General features: G+C 44.3%; 1 protein-coding gene across 1 annotated transcript in view; it reads left to right on the top strand.

Annotated features, from left to right (window-relative positions):
- The window catches only part of auts2a (activator of transcription and developmental regulator AUTS2 a), a 393,464-nt gene that overhangs the window by 337,006 nt on the left and 31,255 nt on the right, over positions 1-25,203 (top strand). The window lies entirely within an intron of this gene.

Genomic DNA, 25,203 nt, shown 5'->3' with positions numbered 1-25,203 from the left:
ACTGGTTACATTAATGGGGACAAGCTTTGTGTCGCATTACCTTTGACCTCTCCCAGCGGTTCACAGTGAATGCAGCTCGCTTTTCTTTCATCAGGACACAGTGGACGAGTGAGTCAGTATTGTAGTAGTAGCAATTAGCTGCCAGATGAAAGCCCATTAAATACTAGCCAAAGGCAAACAAGCATGACTGTTTAAGAGTACATTATAGGTAATGTGAAGGCTTTTTGCAAACCAATCTGCTGACATCACTCACATCTTGCACATAGACAATTGTTCATAAATCACAGACTCTCCAAATGATTCTGAAAATCGTTATATCGAGATAAGGTGATATGGATGTACTGTACCTGTAATGAGCCAACTCCTACTCTTAGAAAAAAAAAATAGCCATTTTCAGACACAAGAGCACAAAAAAAACCTCTGTTCTTTTAGAGTAATGCAGTTGTACCTGTGCTTATTGCCCATTAAATCAAACTTTATTTTTATGAAAAATGCTTCCATAATTGCGTTTTTAAAAGCTGCGTGTAGGCATGCATGCATCTGTGAAGGAAAACCACACCAACATCGTCTATTGGGGGCTTAATGGTGCAATTAATTTTGTTCCGTCTGTTCTGGAGACTTTTAAGGAAAATGGATTTTTTTTTTTTCTTCTTCCTCCCCACTTGCTCTCTAAACTGGTTTTAATGAAGAAGATAAAGTGGTTCCTTGGGTGTCTCATAGGCTCCCAGCAGTCAGTTCATTTGACATTATTCTAGTGCAGCTGAATGGAGCAAACAGCCTGCCTCCTCTTTGGCTCCATGTTGACAAGCCAGCAGCTCCCTCCAAGGGCTGCTGTAATGAGGAACTATCTCACTCCCAGGATTAGAAGCTATACAGTGTAGGGGCCATTACACAGTCGGCAGTGGTAAGAGGAAATGGAAGGACAGAGACAGGCATCCATCCTCCATTTGCAGCCTTAACCCCACCTTAACATGGATTATGTCATGTGTCAAGTCATGCCACACTGCTGTTCCAACCTTATCTGCAGTGGGCTTAAGCTCTCAAGGTGCCCAGACAGCTGACAGTGGCATTATTACTCTCTAGAATATGCCTGCAGGGCCCACCTCTCTGGGGAGGTTCTGCCTCCAGACTGTGGTACCCACTGAGGGGAGGGGCTGACAGGGTCTTTTTGACTAGTCTCGCTCCCTAAGGACCACTCAGGAATAAATTAGCATGGCCACAACCCTTCTGGCATAATGTGTTTGGACATAAGGGAGGTGGCTCCACCCCTCATCCCCTCCCAGAGGACTAGTATGCTCACTGCTCAATCTTATCTTTGTTGAGTATTAAAATACATGATTGCACCTCCGGGGCATGCACGAAATCTGTCCTTTGTGAGCGTTCATCTTTGCAATCATAGATCATAAACTCTGCAGCTGAACCGTTCCAAAGAAAGATATTGTTTGTAGTTAATAAACCTAAAATAGTTGATCTTGTAAAAGTTTTTTTTTTATTGTCTCCACAGCCATTTCCCGTCTGTTTGTTTGGTGGCTGAATGTGATCCAAGGGAGGAAGGGGAGGTATGGAGTATGAGAGTGGCTTAGGGTAAGACGTTAAATCCCCAGCTAAAACACATAGCCCTCAGGTGGTGCAGCTTCGTAACCTCAGCCTGCTTAGTCTGATAAGAATGTTTCTTTGTTGTTGGCTGGAGAGTAATGCAGACTAGCTAAAGGCTACTAAACCGAGCTTTGCCTGAGTGTTGTTAATCAGGAGATTTCATCACCCTGTTTTGTATTCAGAACAGAAACAAAGTCTCTCATGGCTCTGCCAGCTGAATCATGTTTAGCAGTCAAACAAACCAGTAAACACATATCTTTTGTTTGTGCGCTCGCATGGTACCATCCTATAGTATCCACCTAAAGATATGCCATAGTCCATCAGTACAAATCCCCTTCCAGGATGACACTGTCTGTGACCTCGACCCCAATATTAAAGAAACAGTTTCCCCGGAATTTGGCGTGGTCCGTTCCAGCTGTTTTTATGCAAGTCAGACTCCCAGCTGCCAATGATTACTGCTGTGGACCGTGCCCGGAGCTTTGCCGACAGTCCCCTTTTGATTAGCAATTATGCTGAAAAAAGGCGAGGGGAAACTCAGACGCTCAGGAGAACATGGTTCCAACCTGTTTTTCCATTGAGTAAAGTTCTGTCAGGGCAGGCAAAGGTTACTGTGGTTCACTGGGGTCCGCAGCACTACTTGGCTTTGATTCTCCCATGCCGCCCAGATGTTGGGATCTGGCTCTGCACTGTTGCATATGGTTCCACTTACTCTCCGGGGGAGGAAAATAAATGGTTTGTTTTTCTATTGTGGTCTCACTCATTACGCACTTATAAAACCGGCTTTTGAAGATTAGAAACTTGTGCCTGCGTTGAGCCAGATATAAGCTGGCATGTTAGCATGGAATGTGTGGCTTTTCCTTTAAGCTCATAGTATTTTTCCCCGAGTTCAGTTTTATACTAACAGGAACACAGATTAGTACCAATGCAGTACATCATCCATTCATTTTGGTTGTAGTTTTAGCTGTGTCTGGTTTACTTCTTGTGTACCCAACCTTGGGACATTGATTCTCTAAACCCAAGAATATTTCAAAGCCTGCCGCTTATATCCTTTGCCACATAAACCATTTATATAAATAGACAGGGGATGATAGAGCAATGAATGTTGGCTGACCAGATCCTGCTGAGGGATGTGATGACCTAACTGAGCATTAAGAGCTAGAATAGGTCAACAAGCTGTCAGTTTAGAAGAATTGTTTTAGATCCAGAAATAAAATTCTTGATTTAGATAGAACTTTCAGAAATATCTCCATCATCAGTATTGATACTACAAGATGTCGAACTGCTGGAAGCACACCAGGCGTTGCTCAATTGACCCCCACGACCTCCCCCAGTATTATCTCCCGCTGGCTCAGTGAAGGAATTTCCATCTCTGTGTTTTCCTTCCAAACTGCTGCTTTCAACTTCTTTGGACTGACAACAACTTTGTTTTGCACTCCGGTGTTCCTGCCTGTCCACAATAACTCGATCCCCGCTCCCACAGTTCTTCTGAGCACTTAAAGGAAGTGTTAGTCCTGTTGGGTAGCAGGTGTTCCCAGCCTCGTCTGCCCTGACCTTTTCGAGGGTTAGTCGTCTGTCAGTGGGTGTCAGGCCTATAAGTAAGACTGGGGTCAACCTTCTTACCAAGAGGTCACACACCATAGACATCATGAAAGGAAAAGAGAGGCTGGAGATGAGACAGGGAGGAAGATTGACTAGTGAAGCCCTCCCCTCCGACACAAACCCTCTTCAGATTTCTTACCTTGGATTTTTTTTTTTCAGTTCTTGAACAATGAGAGCACATCTGGCTGCTTCTCTTCGGTTTTGTCACAGTTGTCCTTCACTCCTGAAAGACACTGCCTGGGAGAAAAACAGAAGCAAGACAGCCAGTCTTTACTTTGGCTGCTCCCAACAAAAAGGACTCTTTGGACTTTGGATATATCCTGGAGTACAGCTGGAAAAAGGAAAGCTTGTGTAGATCAATGTAACATTACATGGGCGCAATCATTGGGGCGTTTGCAGTGACATTTAATGGAATGTAGACAATGTCATCAATATGTTCCTCATAACTCTGACATTTGATACAAAGACAACAGAGAAAGAATGTGTTAACATTCTTTTACTCCACAAAATCTATTATTTCTTTGATAGACGCCTTTCAGCCAAATTGACGTCTCCTCCTTTAAATTAGAGCCCCTTGTCAAAAGCACGGAGAGGAGGATAGATGTAGCCTATCTTCATTAAACTTCTCTAATTGGCTTTGTGAGGAATAATCTCCCCATCTCTCCGAGTTCCTTGGTTGGCAGACGGGGCTGCTTAACAGCGCCGCTCATCTGTCAAAACGTCAGCCTGATCTCAAAAATGAAAGCGACACATGCCAGCAAGTTGTTCAACACAGTGTACAAACACTCCAGATCACACTCCAGCAGAAAGACCTGTCATAATCATGTTTCAAGGAAATTAGATTTTATGTAAACACAACTGTCATGTGCAGCGTTCCTTGGAAAAAAAACATTTCTTGGCTCGTAATCTTTAAAGGCACATTCCATTCATCACATGGCTTATCTGCTATTGTTGGTGAAACACTGACAGTATCCGCAAATCAAATTCTTTGAAAGGCCCTGAAGCACTTGTGTTGTCAAATTTGAGACGTGGGAAGCAGAATTGCTGCCCACCTGCGTAGCTCAAACGACGCTCCAGGGTCTCGCCTTGATGTGTGATAGAAGTGAGGCACCGCAGAACCGAACAACACATGCAGTGTGCCCTCTTCTGATTAGCAGACAGCCGCGTGAGCTTCCATGTCCTTCGCAGTGACAAGCCCACACAGAGGGCCCAGTAAAATAACAATGAGCGACTTGCCAACTTGTCAGTCTATTTGCTCCATTTCCTGTCTTACGGCATTCTTTGTCTCTCCAGGCCACACTGTATCCTGGAGCTTAATAGACTGTAGAGGTCTCAATTGAAAATGTGAATGTGCCTATCAGAATGTGTAACCTTGTTTGCCCTATGTATTTAACACAGGACATCTGAAGGCGATGGCTTGACCGAGGCATGTCACGGACAAATGAAAAGCTATTACTGGAGCCATGCCTTTGTGTGTGTGTGTGTGGTGCATTCGCACATATGTGTGTGTTTATGTCTCCCAGCCACCCCTCCAACTCCCTCAATTTTCAGCCAGTGCGTCAGTCCGAGCAGGAGTGACATGCGATGGCATTCTTTGTTTATCTACTCCAGGGCCACGCTCTTCGTGTCTCTTTGTGTCGCTGTCACCAGAGCAGTAAGCGCTGGAGGATGGGATGGAAACGCAGTAATAACGGAGGAGACGCGTGTTTGTTTGTCAAGACAGCTCTGGCTCTCCAGGCGAGGGCATCGCTGGATTCATGAAACATGACAGCTGTTTAGATAGGGAAGAAAATAGAGAATCAGCTTTCAACATCACTCCTAAAGAACCTGACACTTAGTAGTCTACACACTTTGGATTGTACGAGTACAGGGTAAACTCTTGACTGCAGCGAGGCAACGCAGGTTTTAAAGATGGAAGCTGCACAACTAGAGGTCAAAAAATGGAAAATGTGCCTCAAAAATTATTAATTAAACATTTTTAATAAAGCAATAATTTGGCTCCACTTAATAAAGATAAAGACCTATTAAGTTAGAATGAACCGAATGGGTCATTAGGCAGCTGTGAACAGTATTTAGCACTATTAGCATCGGCTCGCAATAGCATGTTCTGCAATTTCTGTATTATTATGATTTCAATTCACTTTTTTTTAAACATATTTGAACAGAAAAGCCAATAAACGTAAACGTCTTGAGAGGAGAGTGAGTCAGGAGAAAGTTACATCTGCATGTCGTCTGATCCAGACATCATTAGCCGTTTATGGGCATGTCGACTAATGGATTTGTGTTAATGCCTGAACGTAAGAATGATCCATCAAGCATTCAGACCCGTGAGGCCCCCTGTATGATTTCTCATTAATCACTCTGAGTACGGCCCGGCTTTCAATATGACATTACACAGAGCTGCGCATGTCAGTGCTGTTTCCGGTGGAGGATGGTTCCATAGCTCTCTACATGCATGCAGCCACACAAGAGGGGAGAGAGAGAGGCCATATCAGGCACTTTGCTTTTAATGAGGATACTACTGAACACATGCGTTCCCCTGTCATCGCACTAAAGAGCTTGATTGCAGATGCCGACGCTTCCCGATGACAAAAACGACATCTGTGAACATCTGCTTTGGAAATTGAAGCTGGCCTTGGAACGGAACATTGACTTTGTTTTCCCGTCTTCGTGGACCAATTAGGGGCTAACAGATTTACACAGCCGGATCAATCTGAAAACAATAACGCCATCGCTGTTATTTCTCTCATTTGATAGCAGTGTGGCTCCATCGTGCCCATTAGCATTACAGAACAGCAAAGCCCCCTGACCTCTACAACATCTTCGCTCCATCTCATACGTCCCTGGAGATGTTTTTTTCCTTTAATCTAGAGAACACACGAGGCCATGTATGTGTATGTGTGCGAGTGTGCGTGCCCCTCCTCCCCTCCCTTTGCTTCCTCCTCTCCGGCATCCTTGCTACAGTTAATTAACAGTTATTAGTGTTAGCGCAGAGCACCGGATAAGATGTCACAAATCATCAAGTCTCTAGGTGCAGTTCCAGCAATTAAGAGCTCTGTCGCACCTTCCCTCTCCACAGTCATTTGGTACGCATCCAGGTTCCTTTTTAGACCTGAAAGCACTAATCAAATCATTTCTGCTCAGAGATTTTGTCATCATTATTTCAAGCCCTAACGACGTGAGACTCCCAACTCAGCACCTCCCCTGGCCCCAACTTCTGTCTGCAAAACAATGCAAAGCTACACTTTCTTCACCGCTGTTACCGGGAAATACTCAGAGTATTTTTTTCCTTACTAAAAAGCAGCCGTACATATCCAGTATATCCAGAGATATACCGGATATGTACGGCTAGAATACAGTGCCCAGTCTGTGTAAGTGTGTAAGTGTTAGGAAAGGATGTGTGAAAGTTGGCAAGAGACGGAGCATCACATTAGCAGTGTTTAGTTGCTGATTTTAATGCAGGCTGTGACTTCTCTGCTCCGATCAATTTGTCATCCCTCTAAATGGAAGCTTAATTGCATCCGTCTGAAGTAAAGGGACCTTGAGCTGTGCTTCTTGTTGTTTTCAACACCTAGTCCTTGCCTGGGCTTTTATTTATTTGCTGTTTCTTTTGTGGCCGGTATAAGCTTTGGCCTCTTAATGCTCTTGGCCAAAAATTGTAGTGCAGTGGAGTGCAGTTGCTCAACAATGGCAATGGGGAACTCTGTTGAATGAACAGTAGTTTCTTAATAGCTTAGATGTATCAGAATTAATAGCACCGCTCTGCGGGACTTCTGTGGAGATTGAAGCCATTAAAACAATTGTGTGTTACAAAGCAACTCTGTTTTTTTTTTGTGGTGAAGCTGCACAGATTGACAGCCTTGATGATTAAAACCCTACAAAGCCTTAGTTATGTTTTTATTTTTAATTAAGAGGATTTTGGCGTATACTGTCCAAGGTCTACACCGTGTGTTTTGTTGAATTCAGAAACTCAACTGAGACAGGATGTGCATGTACACAGCAAATGGTTTAAAAGGCTGAATGCGGCTATTATATGTAGTTTTTAAGTGCTATCATTACTTCAAGATATGCATATCATTTGCTCTGCTTGTATTTAAAGTAAAATGCCATAGTGATGCTGGTTTATAGGCCCGTTCATTACCTACTCTCTACACGGTTTCTGGCTGTAGCACATGTGTATTTCATTTTTGTTTAATCGCTGAGTGATAAAACATAGAATTATAGTGATATAAAAAAAAAAGAAATGGTGTAATGAAAAAAATATAACGAGAAAAGAAAAAACCCCACAGAAGCTATGCAACTTGTTAATTTGTGCAGATGAGCCTATCCCGTGGGGGGAATATAAAAACATTTCATCGCAAAACAAAACAGAACAAAGCAAAACACAAGCAAAGAAACAATAAAATCAAGATGACAAGCTAAGAAAACTGATTTACATAATTGAATATAAAAGCCGGCAGAAATGTTGCAGGAAACTGTACGACAGTATGAGTCTACAGCAGGAGGAAAAAGAAATAAAACCTCGTCAGTAAACACCCTGACGCTGGAAATGTAATAATAGGGTAGGTTAGTATGATGAATTCAGTGCTGTGAATGTATCAACTATGGGACTTAATGATCCAAAAGCATCACAGCAGACATTTTGACTTGTTACAGTAGGAAAATCACAGGTATAACTAAAACCAGCATGCACAGCTTCACAACTGAAACTAAATGAAACACAGCCATAATAAATGATACGAATTGATGGCTTTAATGAGACCTCCACAAGGTGAAATAATATCATTCATATAAGGTTGATGAAACTGAATACTGACTACTGAGACACTGAAATGCAATTTAACATCTAACTAGAGTCTGTACATACATGTATGTATAGGGATATATAAATAAGTGTGGAGACATGTATGTGAATACAAGAAGACATATACAGCATGTGCAGCAGTTACACTCTGTAATTGCAGGTATAAGTGTAGTAATTATCTCGCACAGGTTATTTAGGCAAAGATATATTGTATACAATGAACAATATTACCAGTTTCAATAGAATGAGATGGATGTCACTATATATATCTTGTGCAGTAGTTATAGTCGGAAATTGCAGGTGTAAGTGTAATTATACAGTGCGGGTATAAGAACAAGTAATAAAATGAAACTAGACAGGTGTAGACACACACAGAATAAACTGCTAGATTGGAGTAAACTACAGGTTGGATATGTACAGGAAAGAAAGCATATGAATATGCTACTATGTAGCTTCAAAATACACTGTGTACTGAGCATAAATAGTGCAGGTAAATGTGCAAACAGGAGAAGAAAAACAGTTTGTTCCATGGAAGATATGGTGGCAAGGAGGGGGGAAAGAAAGGTGCAAGGTGACAGCTGATGGGGAAAAAAGCTGCTGGTGAGCCTGAGAGAGATCCTCAGATACGTGGAAGCTGGAGACACACTCCACGCTGTCCTGTTGATACAGATAGGGATGTGCACCAGTGATCCACTATGATCTCTTTTTGGTGTTTGGTCTTTTTAGTGTTGATGGCTGAAGTTGTTATTGGTGCACCAAGTCACCAGGTGCTGGTCCTCCTCCCTGTAGTCCAACTCATTGCTGTCGCTGATGAGGCAAACACATAATTTGTGCAACTCTATGAATATATATATATTATATATATTATTATATATATATATATTATATATATATATAATATATAATATATATATATATATAATATATATATATATTATACACACATTACACACACAGACTTGCTCAGTAGGAGTGTGAAGTCAAACATTTGGCTTTGTCTGGGGCATACTGTCAGCTTTGTTCTTGGCTTTTTCATGTGGGAGGCAGCGAGCATCCTTCATGATCTTCCGTGTCCAAATTCCTCCTCCCCGGGGGCCCGCCTCCTGTCAGGTGTCAGCAAAATAATCACAAGTTAACAGTTGTTAGAAATGACACGGGAGCTGCCATCGATCAGCAGTCATGAATCATCAGCTGAACAGAGGGAGACAGACAGACAGACGGGCAGATAGACAGTCTGCTTCGGGGAGGGAAAAAAGCGAAAGTGTGGAGGGTCTTGGCTCAGCGCAGACAGGCTGCTGATGTGACTGGACTAGGGTGTTGAATCTACCTGGTTTTCATTAAAGCAGAAGATGAGATCAGGGAAGTGAAGGAAGTATCCATCCTCGTGTTGTGTGTGTACATGTGTGTGTGTGTCCGTGTGTGGTTTCATACTCTGCGGCTGTATTAGCAACAATGATAGCTATCACTGCCGAGAAGGGTGATATCAGGCCTCACAGCTTCTAAGGGGCATTATTATCCTGGAGTGATCTGGACTGAGGGGTCACACACTGACACACAACCACACACACTCAAACACACACACACACACACTCACAAAATAAGCTTTTGGCATCCTAGCAATAAAAAATGAAACAACACTGGCTGTGTCCATCCAAAATAAGGCTTTATATTATAGATTGTTTATCCATTATATACACTGTTTGCAAGGGATGTTCACAATAGCAGGCACTCTTTAGAATATAATACACGACTGGATGTGTGTGTGTGTGATGGCTTCTGCGAGGAATGAAATGCATTTTGAAGAGTCACTGTTCAGTGTTATCTCGTCGCATCACAGACCAAATATTTCTTTGTCTAAAAATGGTTGAATTATGGCGTCTGCTTCAGTTCCATCTGCTTTGCGTCTCATCGGGAGTGTGACACCGGAAATTAAATGTTTAAATGGTCTTTCTAGACTCTGCAGTGCCCATTTCTTGCACATAATATGGACATGAGGTCAAGTGCAGATGTATTTTTCCCCCTTTGGTTCATGTATTACAGTGAGTATTCGCTTGGAAGGGCAGTGCATTGTATGTAGGCACTTATTGTGTTGTATGAAAGCAAGCATTGTGGAGAAATTGGTATTTTTGAGAGTCAGTTTGAGAGTGCAGTATCACTGTCGGACTAGTGGGTAATATTTGCTGGTTAGTAAGTAGTAGTAGTAATGTAATCATAAGAAATACATGTGTACAATTGTCCAGTTTTACAACAACAAGAAGCCCGGCTCGCCGTCTGTCTTTCAGTCTTTTATTTCACCAATCTCTCACCAACGAGTAAAAGTCAGTCCCAAATTTGTTCTGGTCAACGGCCTCTTGCTCGCTCACTCTCCTTTTCGCCTCTGTCATTATGTCCATAGAGGCAGCTGGGCCCAGTTACATTGCCCGCGTGCCCAGCTCCGGTTCTGGCGCGACACCAGCTCTGCTCCTCTGTCAACATTCCCCCCGCGTGCTAGCGGTCCAAAATGCCTGTGGTACAAACACTAACACTCCCTCTGTGCTCTGAGGTCACAGTCCTGTGCAGCTTGGCTAACAAACTCATCTATAATGAGTTAACAGTAGCTATAGTTGGCAGCAATTTATTTTACTGTCCGTCACGACACTCCAGAAAAAAACTTTTTTCCATAAAATATGATCTAGTTTCACCAAAATAAGTGAAATAGTTGGTGGCGTGCAGAGAACTACGTAGTTCTTGCAAGAGATCAGAAAAATGACAGAAGCACACGTCAGAGTAGATTAAAAAATGACTTAAAATCTGTTAATTCATGGTATAAAAGTCACATGATGACGCTTTAAGGGGCTGGTGGTGGATGCACAGATCTATCTCACGATCAGTGGTCGAGCTTCTGGCCGGCAGTTTAAACTGCTGGCAGAAGAGAGCAGTCACCTAAATCTCTCTCTGAGTAACACGAGCACATAAAGACACAGAGAGAGTTTTATATGTGGCCAAGTAGCAGCCTTTAAATGGGCATATGCTGTGCATGTTACAGATTTACTACAATCCAACTGCAGCAGAGACATAATTATATGGTTTTCTATGATTAGTTTGCACGAGCTTTGTGGCTGTTGGTTTCTACGTAGAACACACTGTGACGATCATAGCTGCTGTTATAATATAGCAACTATCCAATCAGGTGTGTGACTTTGACAGCTGGAAAACAAAAGAAACAAAATGTTCTCATTCAACTTTAATACTTTTATTTCCAGCAGACTCCAGCGAGAGTTCTGACATTGACGAAGCGGCCATCACAACTGACCGACCCTGCTCTCATCAGCTTCTGCTTCGGTTGTGTGACAGGGGCTCCTTTTGAACTGTGACAAACCGTGTTAACTCTGTGTCTCATCCGTCTGATTCTCTCCTCTTCTTCACCCCTTTTTTTCTGCTCTCTCCTGTCCTGCTCATAAAAAGGATGCAGTCAGCATATGCCATGCAGAATCTAAGCATGTCATGATGTGATCGTCGTAAGATTTCCACTTTCTCCCTATGCTTATTTCACGTTTGGCATTTATATCACAGTGACTGCATTCTAGCTAGACCGGTGGTTCTCAGACTTGTGTGCCTTGTAATTATTTATGATGATTTATAGCTATAATCACATGTGAAGGTCTGCCTTGGAAATACTTGTTTTTATAAATGGTATGCCTTGTGGCAAAAACGTTTGAGAACCGCCGAGTTAGACTACCTAGTTTGCTAATGAGCCCTCTTCTTCATCGAGCGGAGCTCGTAGATGAGGCAGTAAAACCTCCACCTCATCTGCACCTTGTCACCTTCCCTCTGTCATGCCATAGTGAATTAGCTGGCTATCTACCTGCTTAATGCCAACAATGATGAGCCCTGTAACCGGTGCACTCTCTCTCTCGTATTCACACAAAATATGCCCGTGCCATATAATGAGAAGTAGATCTGCTGATTAAATCACAAACAGGGGATAGAATTTCAAGAACTTATACCGAGGCCTAATGTCAGCGCTGAGTATGAAATGCCAGGTTAAGCATCATCGTACGAATATGGAAATATTTAGATATATTTGTCAGCAAAGTTACTTCATCACCGTGGTTCATGCAAACTAAGTAACCCAGAGAAAGAAAGAAAACCCCAAATTTACTCAATATCCCACCTGGAAAGACTTCCACAAGTCTAAAAGTACCGTTCTGCCCCCACCCTCATCCTGTTTAGGCTCATGGCTGAAGATGGATGAGCTCATTTTAAATGCTCCCTTTCTGTCTGTCTGTCTGTCTGTCTGTCTGTCTGTCTGTCTGTCTGTCTCTGATGAAGGTCTCATCAGAGGGTTAGTCAGACACTGAGGGAACGGTTTCATTTTCCCCTCATTACAGCAGGCACTGGAGAATCACCGAGGCTTCAAAGCTGCTTGATTGCATTATCAGGCATTTGGTGTAACACAGGCGTAATCTATGCCATGTGACAGGGGAGCCGGGCCAACATTACAGCACTGGGCTGGATGGAGAGCGAGAGAGAGAGGACGTGGATATGAGGTCTGGGGTTAGTTCACGTCCTGTACAGATTGTAGTGTAATTTCCACACAAAAAAATGATACATTTGAGGTTCTGACTGAACTTTTTTGGACGTGTTGACACTTTAACTGCAGAATGATGAATATTATCGACCCGATCCCTGTTATACTCTTTAATCACACTTAAAATAATCTAACCTATTGTACGCTGCAGCAGACAAACATAAAGCAGACAAACATAAGTGAGCAGATTGCGGAGTACCAAAGTAGAGCAAAAAGAAGAGTGAGTATTTGATTCACATACGTGGAAAACAACTATAAATGAATGTTTCTGTCGCTCTGTGTCTATTTTTGTTTCCTAAAGGCTGGTAACACGATGTCAGAGTCGCTTGGTTACATCTTGTTTTCCTCAGATCAGTTAATCTAGGTTTAATTTTGTCTAACATAAACGTTCTGGAGTGCTTTATTTGTTACGTCTGCGCTCTCAAAGGTCAAACACTGACAATCACTGTTTATCACTCGTATGATCATTATCAAGATCGGCCGCGGATAAAGAGCTATAAAAGAATTGTAATTATCACCATTTTAGAAACGGTAATTATGGGCATCATTAGCATCCATCATTATGTTTAAGTGGGGCCATGGTCCACTAAACGAGTGTTCATCCTGCTTTTAATCTGCTCTCTTTCCATCGTTTCTTAGTGCAGTGAGGGGAAACATTAGAGGATGTTTTGGAATCGGGGCCAACTTAAACAGGGGTGTCTGGTCTGTGTTTTCCCACAGGCCGGCAGCTTCCTCATTCATTTTTAACCAGGTTGCACAAAGCGGCTTCACCCCTTCTGTGGTTCAAATCCGTTTGGAAACAGATCACAGATGTTGATATCGGAATATGAATGGTTTTCTTCTTCTCTCAGCTAAGCATAAAAGTATGGCGAGTATGTGGATTTGTAGCATAAGGGTTGAGGGACAGTTCACAGCTTGTCTAAGGGAACAAAAGAAGTAGAGCTCGACTGAAATGAAACAGAACCGACAAAAGTAGGTTACATTTAACAATCCCTGCTGATAGACATCCACCTGGTATTCGCGCTTTTTTCATAAGACATAGCTCAGCTCCGACTGCAAGCCGGGTAATGTTTGTATTCAGCAGTGTAACGGCGGAGCCGCGCACGACGTCTCAACCACAGCTTTCTTGTGGATGAATTAGTAATGCTAAAAGATTCCATTTCGTCTATCTAAATGCCGTGTGCAGTGCTCAACCTGGTTAATATAAGGAGCCACTCAATTTTTCATGCCCATGCCAAGTGTAGCCTTCAATTTAACATGCACTTTTAATCCTGGGAGTGCTAAATTGCTTTTTAATGTCGAGGAACATGGTGTTTCCACAGTAACTTGTGAAAAATGCATCAGCAATATGCAGAGCAAATCAGATCCTTTTTTTTTTTCTCTGGGTAAAGGAACAAAGCAACACCACAGTGAAACCAATATGTTGTTTTGACACATCTGTCACCTCGGGGGCCTCAGGAGGACACCTCCCGCAGGCTGTAATGATGTGTGTGTGTGCAATGGTGTGATTAATTGCATGTGTCTCGTCATGCATGTCTGTTGTGTGTATTTTCAGAGCTACATACATGTAGATCAGCAGCACACGTCTCCACATAGGAAAACATGCTGGTTTTGTACGTCATACATGTGCCGTATCTGTACGGTTCCACATGTGAATTCACAGGCAGTGTCAGATGTTATTGTGCCCGGAGCATTTTGGGGGATGACAGGTGTTTGCAGGCCTCTCTGGTCCTGTTAGATTCCCTTGCAGACCAGAGGCTTTAGTGGAGTCAGAGCCTGGACTCCATCGAGCATGACTAAAAGACGCTTCTCTAATATCCCCGGTCAGAGAGTCAGTGAACTCACTCCGAATGACTTCCTCAGGGCCAGCCAACCAACCGCCCTCTGTTATCATGTAACAATGTGGCCATCGGAGCAGACTAATCAGCAGACAGCAGAGGAAAACACAACCAGTGCTGCTTCTGCAAACAATTCCATTTAAAGGTTTATTGTTGAAGCTTGCCAACAGGCTTTAAAATGAAGACACAATAAAAACACCTTGTGAAAAAAAAATGTGATGAAAAGACATTTCAGATCTCGGTTTCATCCGTCATCCAGACAATGATGAATTCAGGAGAGCAGACAGCGAGTTAGTAGCTTGATATGGCGCAGCTCGGTGCGCATACATACCAGACAGATAACACGCCGCATATTTCACATAAAGTGGACGGTCTAATTACACCGGGGGAATAAAAGTTTGTCATTTTACAGTTGAGTTTCCAGTATAAATTCTGTGTTAAACCCATTGGCACGAAGCCTAAAGCATGTTTGGCAGCACATTGTTTATTCAGCCTTTCATCAAACTTTATTATTCAACAAAATGTTTACCCCTGTATCAGTGGACCCAGCAAAGGCTGTGGACCAGGCCACAGTCTTCTTCAGGGAATTGTTTGTGTGGAGAGAGAGAGTGTGTGTGTGTGTGTGTGTTTACCTGTGCAATGAGGCATGTGAGGTGGGGTCAAGCTGTGTGTGGTGCTGTAGTTTTCTCTCTGGATAAGCGACGCAGCCTGTCCATGTTGCCAGTGCAAATCCTCTTACTGTGTTTGTGTGTCAGAGAGAGAGAGAGAGAGAGTGTGAGACAGACAGCAAGCTGCCGCAGATCATCTTGTTAAAGCTTGGTGTTGGTAAACACAGTGCATGGTAAGCCCAGCTGAGACGGGCACTGATGATTGGGCTTAGTGCTCGCTGTGGCCTGGGTGGCCCTTAACACTTCTTGGTCCCCTGTGGGGGCCCCGCTGACACCAGGCTGCAAACACAAGCTCACACATGCTTGAAAGAAAGCCACGCATTTAAGTCCACGTCACTCGTTCGTCACACACACACACTGAACACACACTGTGTGCTTCTCCCGGTATCGCTTTAATAACACAAACAAGCTTTTAAGGTGGATTGTTTAACACAATTACATAAACAACACACCCGTTCACAAAATATCACACACACTTTCAGAGAGAGAACACGCTCTATCTGTGCCCCGGGAGCCCTGGGTCCACTCAAATAACCCCATGGTGAATGTGCTGTTGTCAGGCAGCCAGCGGGGCAGCCTCACAATGTGCACATTTAGGACCCAGAGCCTGACGGCGGCGCAGAGTTTGTGGAGGAAAGCGTGGAATGTGTCCCGCGGGCAGATGCAGGCCGCTCTCAAAGGCATCTCTATTACAAGCAGACAAGCGGGGCCTTATGTCATGGTCACCAGCCTCGGAGACACATTTCCAGACCGGTGCCCTGCGCCATGCCAGCACGCGCCCTCGTGGAAATCTACTGGCCCACACTGCGCTCCACTTCACTTGCTGGAAAACACACACATCGTTCACATTTGCTGATCTGATAACCCCGGGATGGTTTACAGCAAGAGCCGAGTCATGAGTGCCTCAGTGAAGATCTTAAAGAGTGTTTCTTTGTGATGCCGTTTGACGTGAACCAACACAAATAAGGGTGCGGGCCAGCTGTGATGTTCTTACATTGCACTATTCTAACTGATACCAGCAGCGTGATCTCGTGCCAAACACGACAGGTCTGTCTTCAGCCGTCGGCCTTTTATCGATGGTGACAGATAAAGAGGCCTGTGATCTTTTAAAGCACCAGGCACCAGTGATGATTACCATCCCCGCTGATAACGCTGCATGCTAATCATTGTAAACATCATGTTGTGGCTTTGACACACTTAGGCTTATCTGTAATTGGTGTAATTGTTACTAGCATTTAACGAGATCGTCTTCCAGATATGCAGAGTGCCAAAAGGGCCCGGGTAACGGAGAGAGAGGTTCCCTCAGATGTGCCTCGCTGATGGGGGCATTAGATCAACACTAACTCTTCTCGCTGTGCTGTTAATGAAAGGCAGCCACGAGCCAGAGCGCAAATCCGATAAAAGGGGGGCTGGAGATGAGGGGGTCATGAAATATTTAAATATACAGGGCTTCAAAGCGGAAGAGGCCTCCCCATTCTTGTCAACGGACAGACCTCCTGCAGCCCAGTCAAGGCCTGCAACCAGCTCCACATGTAGGTCACACACCACCGGTTCACTTTTCCGCTGTATGGACACCACCAGGGGAACAGGAGGGGATTTACAGCTGAAACTGCTCCTGTCTACAAACACAAATGCACACACACACACACACACACACACACACACACAAACACACACACACACACACACACACACACACACACACAGTCTTCCTCTTGTTCAACTGGTCTCCCATGTTCTAGTGTTACACACGGGGAGAGATGAGCTGCAGAGGGGCGACGAGGTCAGGGAGGATATTCATGCGCTGTCTCAGCGGACTGCGATATGTTAAAACACTCTGTCACACGATAGAGCCTCAGATCCTCCGCAGGACACATGCTCACACACACACACACACACACACACACACACACAACCGTGTGTGTGGTGGTGTGTTCTTCTTTTGAGGAGCTCTTGAGTGGACACAGCGCAGATCACCTGTCGACCACTGAGTGACGAGAGGTCTGAAAAAACAATCAACATACCCGGCTACATTTTCATTGAGATGGGCCGCAGATCATCTCTCTCTCTCGTGACGTGCCAAGCGTCTCGTGTTCTCCTCGCTTTTTTCTTCTTTCCTTCTTTCTTTCTTTCTTTCTTTCTTTCTTTCTTTCTTTCTTTCTTTCTTTTTCTTTTTTTTGGTCTCAAAGGGGCCTAAACTTCCCATTTCTGTCTCTCTTCATCGTTCAGCCCCCCCAGCAGGGAGGCCACTGTAGACAGAACAACAGCCTTATTTAGCTCAAGCCCTGCAAAATGCAATTAGAAACCCCTCAATGGCCAGCGGGGGCCTGGGATGAGATGGAGGGAAAGAGAAGGACAGCAACAGAAAGAGGAAAAAGGGGACACAACTGAGGGGTGGGGCAAGCAGAGACCTCCCTGCTGTCTGTCACCCCGCTGGCTTTTGATGTCTGTGGCCCATCTTGTGTCCCCCTAGAGACTCTATCATCAGGCCCCCACTCGGGAGCTGTTGAGCACAGAGAGCCTTGGAGAGGCTTGTCTGAGTGGAGCGCGGGTGGTTGACTGAGGCTGTCTCTGTCGGTGCCTGACAGAATGGTCTTGACGGACCGTTTCGGAGGCCTAATCCCTCCGACCATACTCCTCCAGCCGGGCCAATCGCTCGGGGGGTCTGCAGAGGGTCAGACAGGCCTTAGTGGTGATTTCTTCAGTGCTTTCCTGTAGTCATTCCTTTCTCAAAGACACAGCAGGCTGTTTCTCTCCTTTCCTTTTTCTACCTCCCTGTTTGCCCCCCCTCCTCTCTCTCTCTCAGTTTTGTCTGTCTCTCCCCGTCTCCTCCTGTTTTGTTTTCTCCTCCCGCTCTCTCTCTCTCTCTCTTCCTCTCTAGTTCCTCCTCCTTTATCTCGCTGCCTCCCCTTGTCTCCTCGCTCCCATCACGCCGCTGAGAAAAAAAGAAACAAAAAGGGAAAATATTATCCCTGCCAGCGCAGTTGCTCTTGCTTAGTGTTAAGTCAAGGCCTCACGGGGGGCGGGGGGATCCAGCACCACGGTTCTTTGGTTGTAGATGTCTGCTGGGTCCCCACAAATATAAAGACATGCAGATTATAGAGAAAAATTAAAGCTGGGGGCCCCGTCATGCAGCGGGTTATCTGTTAAGAATGTTTTGTCTGTCTGGGACAGGGCTCCAGTGTGGAGCTTCAGAGAGAAAAATGGGGTCAAATTAAAAGAGACTTTATTTTTGTCATTGAGATCAAATGAGAGTACAGCTTGATGAGGTTATACTGAATGAGCTTATCGATGAATTTGTATGACAAGCGGCACTGATTCTTTTCAAGTCAGCCATTGAAACAAGCAGAATGTGGAGATGTGCTGCAAAAATGCATTCAAGGACGACGCAGAGATGAAAATAACGCATTAAAAATCTAATTTCCCGTGATATGCCTTGTTTCAGGAGGTGAAACAATTCATTTTCTCGGTCCGTTAAATCTCTGTGTTGACACTGAGTGACAGAAATATAAATAAGGACACAGATTTGGCCTCTAAAATAATTTGTGCTTAGATTTGGGAATTTGTAATTATACAGACATTAAATTAAATTTTAGAGGTAAATCATGCCTCAGACGCATAGAGGTGTGTGTGTGTGTGTGTGTGTGTGTGTGTGTGGGTGTGTGTGTGTGGGTGCGTGCATGAACGTGCGTGTGTGTTTTGAGGCAGGTAGCACATATGCTGCTTTCTGTTGAACAGGGAGTGATTGACTGGTCTGAAATTATCCACGGCATCGCAGCCCACAGCCCACATTCCACAGCAATGTCTGTAATTTAGGCAAAAGGTTCTCCATTTCTCTTGTGACTGGCTAGAGTGGTGGTGGTGAGGAGTTGTGGGTGTGTTGAAGGAGGAGGAGGAGGAGGAGGAGGAGGAGGAGGGGGGAGGTCGCATTAGGGATGTAACCAAAGCATTTGAAGCAGGGGAAGGTTAAACCAATTTTCTTGTCTGCATTGTTTTCCAAAGCGAGTCCCACGGCAGCGACATTAGACTGATGGCCGGTGAAGTAGGTTTGTTCCTGCTGACAGGCCAGTTCTTTCTGCGCCCGCAATGTCAACTGGATCTGATTATTGCCTACCAGATCCAGATAATGTCTGCCATTGATCAGGCCATTTATCTTGAACTCCTACGGCCTCGGCCTGCTTTCAGAGACCACAGGGAGATAAGCAGATACAGATAAGCAGATAACAGTCTCTACAGGCTTTTAACAACCGGAAGAAATAGTTTTCTGCCGCTTCCCCGGCTGACATATGATGTGAGTTTCATATCTCTTGGCTCAGGAAGCTTTATTATAACACAAAGGATCTGTTTTTAGGGTTATCGTCATTGGATCATGTAGATGCTTTCATCCCTGCGTCCGTCAGTCTGACTAAATGTTCCCAGAATGCCGATCACGTCCCGTGTGATAAGCACAGGTTGAAATAAGTGAAGGGGAAATCTGCAAATTTAGGATTTTATTTCACAGGTTTAATATTGAAAAGCATGTCTGTGGTAATGGAGATGGGAAATTCTCGAGTCCTTAAATCTCTCATTCTCTGTCAGGATGTTTGATTGATGCAGTTTAGCAGACAAGACTGTCAGCTTTTCCAAAGGCGTTTTCTACTTTTGGCATGCTATGGTGTCCCAGTTTGTATAACAGTTTCTAATGCCGGGTGCATTTGTCTTTGTCTGTGTGTGTTTGCGTGCACAGCCATGTGTCATCCCCACATTAATACCAGCAATGAGTGACAGATTAATTTATGTCTGGCTACGTGTCTGAGGAATTGGGAAGAAAGGGCCTGTCAGTGCTGCTTGTCGGGAGGGGGTAGAGATTAGAGCCAGTTGTCATTGACAACCCAGTTGCAGGCTCTGTGAGATAAGGTCAGATGTAATGACTGTAAAAAAAAGAAAAAAATTAAAATTAATTTTAAAAAACATCCTCACTCCGCCCTCGAAAGGCTGGGAGAAGAGCAGATATTGGCAATTCCAAGTGTGTGGGTTTATGTGTGCAATTAGAAATATTTCACAGTTCTTAGGTTGCGTTTGGACATTTCAAATCTTAAGTAACAAGAAGGGTGTGAACTAATCCCACTCCCTCCTCTGTGAAGACAAGGATTTATTAAAATAATAAGTCTATGTAAAACCGGTTTGATTCACTTTGCAGTACATGTTTTTTATCGAGCATTATGTCGTTAATTCCAGTAGATTGAGTGTAAACACTGAAACGTGATCTTCCACTGTTTGCCTGCCAATCATAATGTTTAAAGTGCACCCACATGTTAAAAATCCCCACATGCAACATTGATTAAATATCTACTGCTAAGTGGCCCTTATATAACCAGGAGTCTTTAAGGTCAAGTCACGTGATGTTTTAAATCTTTCAAGTATAATCTGATTACCAGGATGGATAATCATGGAAATATGATACAGTATAACTGATGTGTCTCAACAACTATTGGCTGGATTAGATGCTGACACTCAGGTGGTTTTAGGTCAAATGTCTCGACAACTACACTGAACTAAAATGGTGAATGTGGTAAACGTTACACCTGCTTAACCACCGACAGTATAAAGAATGGACAGCGTATGCGTGACAGGTTTCGGCAGAAGACATGGGTCAGTTGAACGAGTGACTTGGGGTCAGACTTGACGGATGTGCAATGGACCCAACGATCAATCAAAGCAGCCACACTGTTTATCCTGCATAACTTTAAGCCTTGATATAATTTGAACAGGTGAGTTGTATATAAATTCACCCTCAGTACAGTTGTCATGAACGGGGAAATTAGCTACAGAGACCAAAACAGTTTTTTGTACCAGGCTGTAAACATGTTTATTTCTGCTGTGAAGTTGGACATGGGGACTTATGGAGACTGACTCACTTCTGGTGCCAGCCTCAAGTGGACGTTTGAGGAACTGCAGATTTGGCACTTCTGCCTAGGCTTTATTTTGCTGCTTGTGAGTATTTAATTCTCACGGAGACATCATTATGAGGTGAAATACCTACCCACCTGAGACGGCTCATGTTCCAGCGCTGATGACTTTGTTCGGTGTCATTAAGAAAATTATTTTTCCATTTCCTGGCCTCTACGTCCAATCCTAGTTTGAATCATGACTTCTTTTTTTTTTTTAGCCCTTGTAAAGCAAAGACAGAGCTCTGAGCCAACACACAGACGTAATAAGAGCTTTTAACATATTACATTGCCAGCACTCATGTTACACTTATCAGTAATATTTCAAACGAGGGTAGATTTGGCATAATGGCAGGAAGGCTCATAAAGGCGAGTTGGTCCCCTGTGATTGTAATCTAGGAGAGAGTTCCTGTAAAATTAAACCATGGTTGCGGGGGGGAGAGACAAACATGCCTCTGGTTTCTTTGAAGCGGAGAATCAGCGTCCAAAAAAAGGAATAAAAGATGACAAAATGTCAGTGTGAAGCTGATGGTCTATAGACAGAACTTACGTGCCCAGACAGCAATTACTGAGATACATTTCATACATCCAGACATTGTGTTTGATCTCAGTGCTTCATTCTTTCGCGCAGACGATGTTTTTTCCATGCGAAACCCGTACGGGGGTTTTCATTTTTTTATGTGTGTGTGTTCATCTCTGTCATCGTTTCATTTGAATTAAAAATAATGTGCAGTGAGTGATCTGAACGCCGATTGTTTGGCAGCGGAGCTGTAATCACAGACTTGTGGTCGCTCTCAAATCTGATAATGACCATTTAAAATGGAGAACAGCGGCTTGTTCATGGCTGCTGCTGCTGCAGCTGCTGCTGCTGCTGCTGCTCCTGCACAGGCCTGTGAAAACGACTGGTAGCCATTTTCTGTCTGTGGCAGTCGTATAAATACATATCTCGAAGCCAGCCATGTCATGCGTTTGAAGCCAAAACCACGATTTGCTCTTGATGTTTCGTCACAATCACCGCTTCAAACATAAGACTCCCTGTGATCTAATTACATGTAACCACAGTTGGTACATTCGCAACTAATTTTAGACGTGATTTCCATCGTTTCCGCTGTACTCATGAACCATGTGATGTCATGAACCGTGGCGCTCTGTGGCTAAATAGTTTCACTGTACTAAAACAAAGATGTTTTCCCACAGCCTAGGAGTAACAGTAAGCCAGAGGTTAATTACTTCATTAGTTTAAGTTGCTCGATGCACAATGCACACATCTGTGGAACGCACAGAGATGCATAGCAGGAGCCTCACATGCTCTTGCTCTTTCTCCCAGGCCCTTTGTGACCACAGCCTTTATCCACTGTAGCTGAACCAAGTGTCCAGATTTTAACCGGCCACCTGAGGCCGGTCCCCTCCTCGCCCCCACTTTCCCCTGATGGTACTTCACTTTTCTTTTTTTGTTCCGTGTCATCAGTGTGTCAGCGAACAGCTATGCCAAAACCATCGTGAGTCGATGTGGATAAATAGTTTTTCTGCTCAATGTAAACTTTTTTAATTTGAACCGACTGACAGCGGTTTTGGAGAAAGAAAAGAAAAACAGCTTTTGTGTTGAACTCTGGTGTTTGAGGATTTGTTTTGCCACTCTGAATCTGAGGCAACTGTATATCCCATTTCCCATGACTTCATGTTTGTATGGACGCTCCAACGCCAGCCAACGGACCCTCGCTCTCCGTGTATCCGAGGGACGGATTAGCATCTCAGCTATGAGCTAAGTCTGTTTTCTGCTCTGTGGTTGCTTGGGCTCAACTGGCAGGGAAAGACTTTGCTATGTGACTCTATTGTACATCCATTGACCTCCCAGCCAGTGGGTTAATGCTCATTAGACAAGCAATAGGATGCAAGAGTTTGCACCATTAAGAGGATTTTCCAGGGACATTAAGTCAGGATTCGAAGCGAGGAGGGAGCGCTCATGTTTCTCAGGTAAATATAACTTTCAGGCCCGCAGTGTGAATCTTAACAGGATAGTGTCCCACCTTAAATATGTGCAATCTCTTTTTAAATACACACTGTGTGGCAACAACAACAACACTGGCTGGAAGCTGTTCTATTAGTGCAAGACGCTCAGCTCTGCCAGCTCCGACGGGGCTGTTTTGTTGTTATTCTGGGTGGGCAGGCTAAGAAAAACAATTTCTCCAGGGCTTGGGTAAAGTTATCACAAAATTATAAACATGGCCATGATGATTTATGTCTGCAGTGTCAGAGGGGGAAGCTTCTTAGTTTTTTAGGTCTGTCCGGGTGGGCCACGGAGAGCTCAAAGCTCAAATTGAAGGCTGAATGACCCCAAAGTGGTTTTTATATTACCAGCTGACCTCCCTTCAGGCCAGTGGAGTGGTAGTTGATCCAACAGGAAGACAGCTTCTGTGGGCTGCGAGGAGGTGCATGCTGCTCATAAAGGAGTGTTTTGTTTTTCCTCCCCTCACGGTAGCAGCACCCTACTGGGGAATTCATTAGGGGCTGACATCATCTCACTCAGTACAGAGTGAAAGAAAGAATATATTTCTGCCTCAGCTCTCCCCTCCCTCCCTTGCTTTCTCTTCTTCCCTCTTGTTCTCTCTCTCTCTCTCTCTCTCTCTCCCTCTCTGCTTTATCTACCCTTGGTGCGCTGCCGTCTCTCCTTTTGCGCGCCATTTACGCAAAGGTAAAAAGGCGCCGATGTGCGCCCCTGCAACCGAGCTCCAAGCTTTTTCGGAAGCCCCCCCTCTCCTCTCCTGCCCCACCAAAAAAAAACACACACACACACACACACACACACATGAGTGCGTTTGTCTTCTGAAGGAGCACGACTGAGGTTGAATTCAAGTCCGCCTGGAAATCAGGAAGTGGGAGGACCTGAGCGTGAAGGCAGCAGCAGCAGCAGCAGCGGCGGCGGCGGCGGCACTCTGGCAGTCAGTCGCTGGATGAATGGGAGTTTGTCTGGTGCTTGGGAGCGGATGGGGAGAGGCTCTTGCGTGCCCACGACCGGGATCCGTCAGTGAGAGCGCGGCAGACAGGCTTCGCCGCTGAACACACACAGAGTGCGACTACGGGCTTGTTCCTTGTGAATTTTCTTTTTTTTGGTGTGATTTGCCTCCATCTCTGTCGCTACAGAGGAAAACTGGCAGTGCGCTTTTGTTGGATTGGTTTGCTCCGTCGGACGCAGCCCCTCTCTCTCTTTGCGCACCGACACACAAACCCTTACCGGATCCTGTTTGTTACCTCTCACGGATATTTCCGACAGGAGAATATACGTGAAAAAAAAAACACATTGTGTCCCAAACAAGGAAAGAAAGGTGGATCAAGGGATTTTTCTCTCTCCCCCTCTCTCTCTCTCTCTCTCTCCCTCTCTCTCCCTCTCTCTCTCTTCCTCTCGTCGCCTCAGTGCTGTTGCAGAAGCTCTCTCCGTGGCGAGACACATGGTTCCCTTTGTCCAAAAGGCGCAGTAGCTTTGTGAACGGCTTTGGATTTTTTTTTTCTTATTATTCTTGGAAAGGCTTCTTCTCTCTCCGCATGGCTGTCCTCAATTTAAACGGAGTAGACTTCGCCGCCTCTCGTGTGGATTATATTATTTGAAAAGCAGAATGTGAAACGGGGCCATATTTACCAGACCGAGAAAGTAATATCCTGACTTATTTGCCTCCTTGCCTAACCTTTCCACATCAAAGGTATGCGCGCTGGCTCCGAGCTGCTCCTTAATCTTAGATTTCATTGTGTGTGAGAGTGTGCAAAAATGGCCTGAGTGGATTTTATTCTAATAGTAATTGTTTCCATGCCACCTCTCCTGCTGTCATTTATTCTGCAGCTTTTCATTGTTTACATTCTGTCAGTGTTGCGTTAGTGGATGGACACCTGATTCACGCCTGTGTTTCATAACCAACAATAAACCAACATTCATATAGTTTTCTCCTCTGTTTTATTCTTATTTTCCTCCGCCTTAATAACAAACATACGTCGGGATAAAAGACACACGAGTCGCATTCAGCTGAGCTGTCACAGGGCGCAGGATTTGAATATTCCCCTCATTACGCGCAATAAATATAACCCTGCTGTTAAAGTTTAATTCCATAACATCATATTTTTTAGTTTGGAATTCATCATTTATTAAATCCAAGGTGGAAAAATCCACAAAACCTGTAAACAAATAATTTTATTCAGACAAACCTGTCAGTCT

The sequence above is a fragment of the Larimichthys crocea genome, chromosome XXII, assembly GCF_000972845.2.
Source record: "Larimichthys crocea isolate SSNF chromosome XXII, L_crocea_2.0, whole genome shotgun sequence".
NCBI classification, from domain to species: domain Eukaryota; kingdom Metazoa; phylum Chordata; class Actinopteri; family Sciaenidae; genus Larimichthys; species Larimichthys crocea.
Note: the sequence above shows the minus strand (reverse complement) of the source record. Positions and strands in the feature narration are given on the sequence as shown.